Here is a 13496-nt window from a genome sequence, read left to right as displayed (position 1 = left end):
ACTTTTGATGTGACCACTATTGGAAATGTATTGAGTAGTTAGGTCTCTGGTTAGTTTAACTGCTTCAAAACCAGTAATGGCCAGTAGGGACCCAAAAGTGGATTGGGAGGAGAGAGCTTACCTGTAACATCACTAGTCTCCTTTGGTGTAAGGACAGCTGATAGGAACTTTTCTATAGTTGCTCTCTTTGTGATTTTTTTCTTTTAGAAGATGTAATCAAGGAGCAAAGACGCTTCCTGAAAGTTCAGAAACACATTAGAAATTACAGGAGGAAAATACCCCACAAACAGGAGGACCCTACTATGGGCTGCATGGGAGAATTGCTTGGCCCCAAAACATACACCCATGATGATGAAAAGACTTTCTTGTGTGTCTAATTTTACACATTCTGAGAGGTCCCATACTCTTCCCTGGGACTACTCAGAATGTTAAGCATATGCGTAAGTCTCTGCAGGATCAGGGCCTCAGCAACTTACAAGCAGTAAGTATGAACAACCTCTATTAAATTCAGGCCCCTACTCCATAAATTCTCAAAGGATGAGACCAATGTGAGCAAAGCCTACTTCTAAAAATGTTGCTGCCTTTTTTCAAGAGCTAAATCTTGGGCTTAATGACACATCACATTAACTGTGAAGCAAACAAATGTTGACTGCAGAGCTATGTAATTCTTTAGATGCTCACCCATTGACACAAACCCAACATAGTTATACTATAGCCAATGCCAGGTGGTATGAGTTGTTAATATATATTGCAATGCTGACATAAATTAGAGAGCTTAACAACAACATGCACATGAATAAGATGCAGTAAACCGGACAGCTGATTTCAATAAATAAAACATATTTACTGGAGGAAAAATGTTTTAAACATCAGAAATGGAATTTACCGTGTGACTATCATAGGGTTAAAAATTGAAACTAGAACAATGATAGAAAAACAAAGAACAGCTCACTTGCAGAGTAAGCATAGGCTACCGGGTGGAACGGAAACTTGATTCATATTTTGCAAATAGTACTGAGTCACAGCTCCCACAGCCTTCAACGACAACAATAACATTTCAACCCAACTTCACTTTAATGGGTTATCAATGCAATTATGCAAAGAATGGGATTATACAAGAGTAAATAGGACTATGAATAAACAACATACAGTCCGTCTAAATGGATTGTAAGCAGTCAGTACCGGACCAAGAGCCAGCAAAGGGAAAGTCTCCTGCTGTAGCTAATAACATGGACTAAGGTTTTGGCAGCAGAGTGTCATATAATAAAACAGTGCTGAAGTGTTATAGAAATGAAGCAACTGATTTACTATGGGAAATAGCCATCAAAACAGCTAGTGATTCTCAGATGATGATGCACAAATAATGTACTTTGGAGCACAACAAAACAGAGAGGTGTCTAAATGCTACAGCCTTATAACGAGAATTAAGCTTTATCTATAATTAGCATAATACATCTAGTGCATCCAGTTTATAGCTTAGACACAATGTATGTTCACAGTTAAATATTTTTTAATATCAGCAGGGATCCTGTGACAAGGCTCCAAGCCTCAGCATGCATTCTAGTTCAACCAGCTCACCCCAGACCAGTGGTCCATCTAGTCCACTATTCTGCCTCCAACAATACTGAGCACCAGATGCTTCAGAGGAAAGTACAAGAAACCATGCAATGGAAAAAACTAACTATAAAGAAAATTAGTTCCTAGTGGTTGGCATCTGCTCTCAATCATGAGGATTTATAGTCCTTACTTTCATAATAATATTTCTAACCTGAGACCCTGGATGTGCTCATTCTCCCTATAAAAGTCTAATCCTTTCCTGAATCCTACTAAGATGTTGGCCTTAATGAAATCTAAAAGTTATTAACATAATCAGCTGTGCAGGGTAGGAGGTATGATCTGTGATAAGGAAGAATCTAGCTATAATACCTTTGGAGAACAAGGTTTACAAGCAAGTAATTTTATTTCTTCAGAGGAACTAGTCATGATAGATCTCATTCTGGGTCATTACAATCTGGAAGAATGTCTCCATCATTGCACCTGCATTGTCTAAAATGAAGTTGAGCCAGGAAGACCAGGATATGACAACCAGCATAAAATAATGGTGGAAAAGGCAACAACTCCTCCCAACATAATATGATACAAAAGGTGGACACGCAGAAGCCAAACTACTTGAATGATAGATAGAAATTTAACATGATCCTAGGAAACTGAATGCAGGGGACAACAGAGAAATAAAGGTCAGAATACGATGCCCTGCTCAGGAAGGGATTCAAACTGAAGTTTTCATTGTTAGAAATGAATATAAACCAATTCTGTCAGCCCAGACTGAAACTAGCATTACCTCCTTGCTGCAGGGAGTTGGGGAACACCCCACAGTGTACTGTGTCAATATAGGGAGAAAATGTACTAAACATTAATGAAGATTTACCCTTTCAAAATGCTGCGCTGCCAACATCAGCAAATGCAACATTAACCGTGTGAGTTATCTAAGTTTTACCCCTATTTACAGCTGGGAGAACAGACACAGGTTAAGTTCCCCAAGACCAGAGAGCAAGTTGTGACAGAGCGAGGATTGGAATGCAGGAGTCTTGACCCACAGCCATATGCTCACTCCCCAGTTTCCTCTCTAATGCCTTTTCATGATGGTGGCTCCTAAAGAAAGACTGGGGAGACAACAGAAAAGCACTTGTTACTAACTCCTCACACACACCTGGTGTGAATAAGCCCCTGCTTCACAAACCAGACAATGGCTAAGCAATTAGACCAGCTCCTGAAAATGGATTCACATTGAGCCAGGCCAAGAAACCCACTTTATTTCTGAAACCCAGAAAAATATTTCAACTGTTCTAGAAAGTGACTTTATGATCTTCACACTGGTATAAACGCCTTCCCTAGCATTAGAAAATGAAATCCGACAGCTGCTCCCCAAAGAACAAATGCATGCCAATAGAAAAGTCATGTGTTTCCTAGGTAGGATGACCATACATCCTGTTTTGGCCAGAACAGTGCCTTTTATAAGCCCTGTCCCAACTTTTTTTGGGCAAAAGTGGGCATTTGTCCTTGCTAACTGATCAAGTTTCCAAGAGCAGCGATGCCAGTCCTGTGCATGGGAGGAGGCAGGGGCCGGGGGACAGGCAGGGCTTGGGCAAGCAGCGACACCAGCCCCTGCCTCACCAGGGGGGGGGGCGTGGGGAGAGGCAGGGCTCAGGTGAGCGGTGATGCCAGCCCCAGCCCAATGTGTGTGGGGGGGGGTGGGGGGGAGGGCTGCCATTTTCCACTGGGAAATATGGTCACCCTATACGAGGTTAGAGAGACATGAATCTGGGAATTAAATTGCAACTGAAACTCAGGTTTCAGAGTAGCAGCCGTGTTAGTCTGTATCCGCAAAAAGAACAGGAGTACTTGTGGCACCTTAGAGACTAACAAATTTATTAGAGCACAAGCTTTCGTGGATTACAGCCCACTTCTTCGGATGCATATAGAGTGGAATATATATTGAGGAGATATATATACACACATACAGAGAGCATGAACAGGTGGGAGTTGTCTTACCTAGGTAGGGTGGAATATAGGACTGGGAATGGCTGAGCCATTACAAACATTAAATCTATCTCCCCTTGTAAGTATTCTCACACTTCTTATTAAACTGTCTGTACTGGACTATCTTGATTATCACTTCAAAAGTTTTTTTCTCTTACTTAATTGGCCTCTCAGAGTTGGTAAGACAACTTCCACCTGTTCATGCTCTCTGTATGTGTGTATATATATCTCCTCAATATATATTCCACTCTATATGCATCCGAAGAAGTGGGCTGTAGTCCACGAAAGCTTATGCTCTAATAAATTTGTTAGTCTGTAAGGTGCCACAAGTACTCCTGTTCTTTTAACTGAAACTCAGTTTACTCCCTTAAACATTAGTAGTATTTATTTGTATTGCTGTAGGGCCTATAACCCCAGAAATGGACCCCCTTGTGCTAGGGGCTGTACAAACACAGAACAAAAAGAGAATCCCTGCCCCAAAGAGCTAAACATCGCTGGCAAGGCAAACCAGCTCATGCAGAGATTCCTTACACACTGTTGCGAGAGACAAGCTGAGAGCAGCAGCATCGTTCAGTGTTGAGAAGCTGTGACTTAGTGGAAATTTTTTGTAATATTTGAGGCACACATAGGAATCAAAGTTCCCCTTTGTACTTTGCATTGCCACTAGTGGGGATAAAAGGGTCAAGTCTTCTCCTGGAACAACGCAGGAGATATGAGGTGTGTGTGTCACCTCACTGTCTGGAATGAATGGGTCATTAAAGAACTGGTTGAAACTGACCCAGATCAACAGAGGTTCCAAAGAGAGAGAATGGAAGCCCTCATTGACCAATCCACACTCAACAGCCGCAGGGTTGTGAACTCATCATGGCCCCTGGAGAACAAAGTACTGAGAGGACCAGGAGGGGATAAAGGGTTGCCCCCTGAAAGAGGCTGGCTGCTGTCATCTGAGGCCAAAAAAGAGAGAGACACAGGAACAGAGATAGGATACAACAGATTGGCTGACATTTCCACAGGCTTGGTCAGGATGGACTATGTTTTAATCTTTCCTCTCTGTGCCAACCCAAGGATTTTCAGATTCTGTATGCAAGGTGACTAATAAATTGTTACCTTGCTTTGAAAAGGCTGCCAAGCTGCACTGTATACACACTCACTGAAAGCATTGTGCCCCCTTGTTTGTTGATGTAATAAACGGTGGGGGTGTTGTCCAACATGATAATAACATGATTGGAGCAAATGGAAGGTAGAAATGCTTGACATGCTCATTGTACCACCCAGAGTTCCAGAATGTTGATGTGCATCCTGGATTCTGAGATCCATGTCCCTTACATCATGTGGTCTCCCATGTGCACTCCCCATCCTGTGAGCGATGTGTCTGTGATAATTGTCCTGTCTGGGGAGGATGGGAGAAAGGGGATACCTGTACGTACCTACTGCGGGTTCATCCGCCACTGAAGGGAAGAGAGCATTGTGGGGGGGACTTTCATAAGGTCCATGCATGTAGCATGGGTGAGTACACTCTCTGGAGCCACATCCAGTGGTGATGGAACAATGTGTATAGTGGGGGTGCTCAAAGCCATTGAACCAAACTGTAAACCCTGTATTAGATGGAAACCACTTCAAGACACAGGGTGCGGCAGCTCTCCCAGCATCCTTAGTTCCAGCACCAATGTCCACATCTGTAGTCAGCAAAGGTGGAGGCAAGTGAAAGCAGTGACGTACATGTAGTCTGCCATGCGGCCCAGGATGGATAAAGAAGTCCTGACCAGGACAGATGGACTGTTGACTACCCGGGTGATGAGTTCCCGCAGAGTCTGGAACCTGTTCCTTGGTATGTAAGCTCAGTCTGTGATTGAGTTGATGGGGGCCCCTATGAAGTCTAGGAACTATGTGGGAATCAAAGTTAATTTTTTGACATTGATGCTGACTCCCAAGGATGAAAGGAGTCTGAGCAACAAGGAAGTTGAGATTCAAGCTTGATCTCTGGATTGTTCTGCTAGAAGCCAGTTATTGAGATAGGGAAAAATAAGGATCCCAGAGCACCTGAGATGGGCTGCTATAATATAGAAAATTTTGGTAAAGACCCAGGGAGCAATGGTGAGTTCAAATGGTAGAACCCTATATTGAAAATGCTGAGGGCCTACCATGAACCTCAGGAATCTTCTGTGGGCTGGATGGATGTCCAGTTAGGTTGATGTAAGGCAGCCCTACATACATAAAGTGATAAACTTGCAAGATAATATCTTTAAAGAAGTAAACTGTAACATGACAATGAAAAAGACAGCAGATAACCAAACTCAACATGTATATTTGATGTCACAGTCCATTTTTAAAGACACATTAGTTATTTTGGGAGAAAAGCTATGACAATAAAGTAATGATAATCATTTAGGTTTGTTGCATTCTTGAAATGTTTGATAGTAATGATAATCCATCAAGATCAGCTTTGAGTTTTCACCACTTACCCACTTGGAAAGAACTGATTAGTTCAAAATATCCCATTTAAAATCTCTTCTTCTTCTTAACCTTATGTGGTTCATTGTTTCTATAAATCAGATTCTAAAACTTGAGTGATTAAAGGCAGGTGAGTTGCTATGCTGGGCCATAGGGAACGACCTCAAGCTTTCAGTTCCCTGGACTGGTGATCACTAGCCATGGTGAGCTGATCGTTGGCCATGCTGTGGGCAGCACAGGAAGACAGATGGCCACTGCACATGCATTTGTGACTACCCACCAAATGAAATTACACCAGCATTGAGACTGGAAAAGGCTGTTCAGAACCATCCGCACAGATAAAACTGTTCACCACCATGACAATGTAGGTGGAAAAGAGCTCAGGAGCGAAAAAACCCTGTTCCTCCAATGTGATTGGATAATGCTTAAGGTCAGAGACCACCCATAGCTGCTGATCGTGGTAGGGTTACCATATTTTGTGCCTCCAAATGGAGGACACTCCACGGCCCCACGGCCCCGCCCCAACCCCCCCCTCCCCAAAGTCTCCGCCCCCTCCCCTGCTTCCCGCGAATATTTGATTCGCGGGAAGCCTGAAGCAGGTAAGGGGTGTGTGGGGGGAGGAGGCGCGGGCCAGGCTGGCCCCCCGGCGTTTCCAGCCTGGGTCGGCTCGGGCCCTGGGGTGCCGGCCCCGGCCGACCACCCCCGGCCCGCCCAGCACTGCCGGCCCCCGGCGGCCCGGCGCACCCCCCGGCTCCCGGCCCGGCTCCCCGGCTCCCGGCTGACTGGCTCCCCGTCCCCGGCTGACCGGCTCCCCGGACCCCAGCCCGGCACCGCGCGCCCGGCCCGGCACTGTGACCCTGGCCCGGCACTGCGCCCCTGGTTCCCGGCCCGGCACCATGCCCCCGGCCCCGCACCGGCCCCGGCCGAGCACCACCAAGCTCTCCCGATTTTCCCGGACATGCCCGGCTTTTGGGGATTTCCCCCCGGACGGGGATTTGAGCCCCCAAAAGCCGGACATGTCCGGGAAAATCCGGACGTATGGTAACCCTAGATAGTGGGAGGTAGGGGGGATGCAGCGGCTTCAGCCAATGTTACTGAGCATGCTCAGTCCAAGCCAAGTAGCAACCCTGGGCAGCACACATGGGGGTCACATGCCCCCTCTCCCCCAGGTGGGGCCTCTGCTCAAGGCCCTCCCTGTGCTCAGGACCAAACATAGATGGAATGAATCAAGACACTTTGATGGTATGTAGGTACCATTCTGACCCCACATTCCTATGGCCTCTGAACATCAATAATCTATTGATTTATCCTCATGACACCCCGTGAGACAGTGCAATTCTATCGTCACCATTTTACAGTGAGGCACACACACATTAAGCAACTTTTCCAAAGTCACACAGGAAGTCTTTGGCAGCACCAGGAAGTAAACCCAGTTCTGAGTCCTGGTCCAGTTTCTTAACTCCAAGACCATTCTTCTTCTTCCCATGTTAAAAGGCAGAATCATGCACTGACAAAAACAAGTTCATAATGATTAAAAAAGCAATTGAAAAAACAGAGGAAAACGAAGTCATGTTGGCAACATAAAAGAGTTTGGGTCCAATACTGATTTTGTCCCAAATTGAGAGCAAGTTGTTCACTGCTGCTGCATTACTGTTGAGTTGGCCTTAGTAGAACAATAAAAATAGGTAGGTCTTTACCACAGAGCTGATCACTTGCAAGCCCTAGAAAAAAATAAAAGGGTAATTTAAAAGGAACAATACTTACATAACAGAAAGAGATTCTATTAACCTACTTAATATAATTAGAAACACTTATGGCAACAATGAGAGAAATCTGAACTGTCTAGTAAATATCAAGGACTTTTTTTATTTTTAAAAATTAGAATCCTTTTGTTCAGAAAGTAGGCAGCTGACAATTAAACAATATTACAGAAGTACTTATGCTGGAATTAAAATAAAAGCATTTTTTATTAAAATAAAATTAAAATTATTGCATCCATTTTTATTCTACTCTTATCAAGTGTTTATCAGCTGTCAAAGACCTAAGACAAGTCAGAGCTGCTCTAAAAGTAAGCTGAAGTGGAACCAAAGCCATGAATGAAAACACTGCAGGAAAGAGTGCCTGATCCAAAGCTCACTGAAGTCTATAGGAGTCTTTTCACTCACTTTGATTAACATTAGGTCAAATCTTAAGTAACTTCCAAGAAAGAAAATACATACACAATTTTTCAAAAGATAAACATTTGATTCATGTTATTTTCTGTATAAAAGTAGAACATCAAATACAGAAATGAACAGATTATCCATCAAGTTGGACTTTGTGAAATTGGGTTTACTCCTGTGATCTTGGAGCTGATGTGGCTAAATGACAACTCCATGCCACCAGATCTACTCCAAACTCCTATTTTTATATTCCCAAACCTCTAGCAACCTTCATAATAAGTACTAAAATAAAGAATAGTTAAGGAGTTGATCACATTATATTTACACTATTAAGAGAACGATAACTTTTTTTTATTTTTCAGTATGTACATTTGATGCTGATTATTCTCTTGAACAAGTGGTCACCACATATTTCATGATAACACAAACATAATACAAAAACCTTAGTCACAGTTCAGAATAATACACAACCACACAACATGTATTTCACTTAATACTCACTAAGTGTATTGCCAAACATAATGGCCAAAGGTCAAATCTCCTTGAAAATGGGAGAATGTCAAGTACTCAATTGCAATGTAAATCATTCCAGTCATTGGAAAAGGCATTTAATAGAAGTTAAGGAATGACAGATGGAAAAGCTCCATTTAGTTTACTGTATCTATAGCAGTCATAATGCAGAATTGTTTTCTATAGTATACACAAAAGCTTTGTCCAGTCTATTTTTAAAATGGGTCAAGCAATGGGATTTCTACCACCTCCCTTTAAAGAGCGTTCCAATAGTCTGTTTTTTCCATTACTTACTTTCATCGCATTGTTCATTGCTATATCTCCTTGGACCACCCAAACAATCAGTCTCTCTGAGTTGTTTGTGGATTATACCACATGTTCCATAATCATTTGGTAAAGCTATATATATTTAAGTTTTACTTTTTTCCTTATAAATCAATCCCACCAGCTCTTTAATTATTTTTGTTAAACAATTCACAAATCCATCAATTAATAAAAAAGTGTTACTAACCTTTCTGTAAGTGTTGTTTTTTGAGATGTGTTGCACATGTCCATTCCAATGTAAGTGTGTACGTGCCCCAAGCACAGATACCAGCAATTTTTCCCTTGGTGGTACCTGTTGGATCAGCTCTGGCGCCCTCTGGTGCTGCATGCTCATAGCACCAGTATAAAGGGCCTGACCAACCCTGTGCCCCCTCAGTTCCTTCTTTCCAGCCTACTCCGAAGAGGGGTAGGAGAGCAGGTCTCGCACATGTACAAAATATTTTGAACAACAGTAGTTATGGAAAGGTTAGTAACTGTTTTTCTTCTTTGAGTGATTGCACATGTCCATTCCATTCCATGTCCATTGACTCCCAAGCAGTTGTACAGGTAGAGGTGGAGGACTCAAGAATTTAGTGACATGCTGACTGTAACAGTTTGGCCAAATTCAGCATTGTCAGTAACCTGCTGAGTGATGGCGTAACGAGAAGCAAATGTGTGCACTGACGACCAGGTTACTGCTCTACTAAAGTCCTGAATAGGTACCTGTGCTAGAAACAGTGCTTGAGATACTTGTGCTCTTGCAGAATGAGCCGTTAGGACATGCAGGGTAGGATCCCCTGCCAGGTCATAACATGTACAGAAACATGATGTGTTCCATGATGAAATTCTCTGGGCTGAGAGGACAGATCTTTCATCCTGTGTGCAATGGCCACAAATAGTTGGGTAGATTTTTGAAAAGGTTTTGTCCTTTCTATGTAAAAAGCCAGACCATGCCTAACATCTAGCGAGTGGAGCCTCAGTTCTTCCCTGTTCACAATGTAGCTTTGGACAGAAGTCTGGTAGGAAGACAGCTTGATTAATATGGAACTGGGAAACCACCTTTGGAAGAAAAGCCGGGTGAGGGTGCAACTGAACTTTGTCCTTGAACACCATGTAAGGCAGCTCTGATGTGAGGGCACAGATCTCTGAAACCCTTCAGGCTAAAGTGATGGCCACTAAGGTGATCACCTTCCATGGTAGGAAGAGCAGGGAACAAGTTGCCAATGGGTCAAATGGGGTGGGGGTTGGAGGCTGTCAGCTTTAATAAAACCAGGTTGGGTCCCAGGGGGGACCGGGTGCCTCACATGGGGCAACATCTCAGGCCCTTAAGGAAACGATTAGAGATGTCATTTGAAAAAACAAATTGGCCATTCACCCAAGGGTGAAAGGCTGAGATCGCTGCCAGGTGGACTCTAATAGATGCCAGGATTAGACCTTGCTGTTTTAAGTGCAGTAAGTATTCCAGAATGAATGACAGTGATGATCGCATAGGCGAGACACCCTTCTGGGAAGACCAGATAGAGAATCATTTCCACTTTGCCAGGTAAGTAGCCCTGGTGGATGGTTTCCTGCGTCCTAGTAGAACTTTGCAGACCTGCTCCGTGCACGGTAGTTCTGTGGGGTTTAGCCATGGAGCTTCCAGGCCGTCAGGTGAAGAGATGTGAGGTTTGGGTGAAGCTCCTCACTGTTGTAATCAGGTGATCTCTGAGGTGCCCTATAATCATCACGATTGTCTGGAACCATCTTTCTGGGAGGAAGGCTCTGGCTTGGACAGAGTTGAGCACCACTCCAATAAATTCTATCTTCTGTACTGGGGAGAGAGCAGATTTCTGCACATTTATTTGTAGGCCTAGGTCCCAGAAAGTCAACTGAATTAAAAATATGCTGGACATCACCTCGGCCCTGCTCTGGCCTTTGACCAGCCAGTCATCGAGGTAAGGGTAAACCTGAACCGCTTGCCACCATGCATTTTGTAAACACTCATGGGGCTGCTGACAGGCCGAACAGGAAAACCGTGAAGTGGTAGTGCATGCGGTTCACGATGAACCTGAGAAACCTTCTGTGTCCCTGAAATATCAAAAAGTGGAAATAAGCATCTTGGCTGAGGGCCTTGCACAGGGGGAAAAAGCCCACAGGTTCCAGAAGGGCCACTGTACCGGCATCTGCCACTGTCCAAGAGGCCACGCAGCTGATGGAATGGCCTGGCCTGGATCCATCACAGGGTAGTGCCGAGCTGTATACTGGTGCCAGCTCCTGCAGGGAAGTATATGACTCCCGACTCTGAGGAGTCTGTTTGGAGATCAGGGAGAAGCGGTACCCACCGGTGCTAGGGACCAGTGCTGAAGTGGGAAAGACCGGAATTGGGTCATCCTGGCTAGTTTCCCTTTATACAATACCAAAGTCAAGCCAGTAGCCTGTTCTTTTCTTCCTACCTGTGCAGTCGGCTCTTGTATCACCAGAGATGCTGGTACCAACAGTGAGAGTAGGTCTATAGCTGCAGCAAAACTTCCGGCATGAATGGTGCCACCAAAGATCCAGTACCATGCTGCCCCTCTGGTGCCGGGCTCAACGACATCTGCACTGAGGGCAAAGTCAGCGTTGCCGCCTGAGTTTCTGGAGCTGTGGAGTGATCTGGTGCGGGTCACACTCTGCCATGGTCTCTATGTCCAGCTGTCCTAGGGGCTGGGGAACATCCTCTCTCAGCCATCTTCTTCTGTTTATTCCTCAGCACCGGAGTTGGTGAATGGTGCAGAGGCTCCTGAACGGTGGCAGGAGTACTCCTCACCAATGCAGAGCTGCTTGGTGTTGAATCTGAATGTCCCAGCTCTGAGGGAGGTCTGAGCGCCACTTCCATTAGAATGGACTTCAGTCTAGTGTCCTGGTCTTTTTTGATACGGGGCTTGATGCCTCTGGAAATCTTGCAGTGCTCCTGAACGTGAGCTTCCCCCAGACACTTGAGGCAACTGGTGTGCAGGTCACTCAGAGGCATAGCCTTGTTGCAGAAGGCACAAGACTTGAAACCTGGTGACTGAGACATACTCCGGCATTGGGAGTGAAGAAAAAATACTGCTAAAATGGAGAAAAAAGAAGTCTAACAACTACGCAAGAAAAAAACATAACTATGCATAAAAACTACAAGAAATAAGAACAAAGTTCACTGAGAAAGAACTTGCAAGAGCAAGGACAGAGCAATTCCAGCCACTGTCATCAGCGGTAAGAAGGAACTGAGGGGTCACAGGGTTGACCAGGCCCTTTATACCGGCGCTAAGAACACTTGGGCACCAGCGCTGACCCTATGGATACCACTGAGGGAAAAATTTGCAGCCACTGCTCGGGGTACACACACACCTACATTGGAATGGACATGTTCAATCACTCAAAGAAGAACTGTAAGTTAGAGATGCCTAAAGGAATGTGTCTGTTTTCCAATCAGTCATTTATTAATTTCAGGTTTACTGCATTCTCATTAGGGCCAGGTTCTATTCCAACAAACTTTATAACCATAATTGTCCAGGGGTGCAGCTCCACCAATGGAGCTGTAATGTAAACAGGGCTCGTGTTTCTATCTCTGTTATCTAATGATACTCATGGCTTATACCAAATCAGGTTAAATGCTGTAGGGCCTGATCCCGATTGCACTGAAATCCATGGTCTTGTCTACAGTAGCAAATTACACATTCTTAAATTCTCCACCAGAGTAGATTTACTGTAGAAAAGTATAGACAAGGTTGGGTGTTTTTACCTCTGTGTTACCTAACCCCTAACATGCAAAAAGTAAAGAAACTGAGGATATTTAAAATTTATTATATAAAACGTACAATGTTAGAGTAATTTTAGATAGATTTTGAGAAAGGATTTAAAGGAGCAGAAAGAAATTACATTCTGCATAGCATAAAACCATCCTTTCCCCTCCTCAAAACCCATTGCTTTCCACAGTCTCTCTAATGATGACCCACACTTTCTATTAAAAAAAAAAAAAAAAAAAAGATTACAAATATTTACACCTTTTAAAACAAGTAATTGTATAAACTTACTTTGTATAAACCTCCCTCCACTTTGCCTGATGGAATCTCTCCCTCAATCCTGCCATGTTGCACCTAGGACACAGTGCTTACTAATGTGGCTGAAATCCTGGCTCCATTGAGATCAATGGCAAAACTCCTGTTGACTTCAATGAGGCCTGGGTTTCATTCTCGCCTCTAATGTTTGCAGGATAAGGCCCCTTGACTGATGGCTCCTAGAGTAGGGACTAGGGTTAACATACGTCCGTTTTTTCCCCGGACATGTCCGGCTTTTCGGCAATCAAACCCACGTCCGGGGGGAATTGCCAAAAAGCCAGACATGTCCGGGAAAATGCTGGCCGGGCACTTCCTCTCCCGCGGCTGCTCTGCTCCGCTCCTCCCCCTCAGACTTTCAGAGCCGAGCTGCCCGAGCCAGCGCTACCGGCTTCGGGCAGCCCCCGTGCCTCCGGACCCCGAGCCGCCGGCCAGGCACTTCCCTTCCCGGGCTCCAGCTGCTCTGCTCCGGCGG

This window comes from Trachemys scripta, chromosome 1 (genome assembly GCF_013100865.1).
Source record: "Trachemys scripta elegans isolate TJP31775 chromosome 1, CAS_Tse_1.0, whole genome shotgun sequence".
Classification (NCBI taxonomy): Eukaryota; Metazoa; Chordata; order Testudines; family Emydidae; genus Trachemys; species Trachemys scripta.
This window is presented reverse-complemented; position numbering follows the sequence as displayed.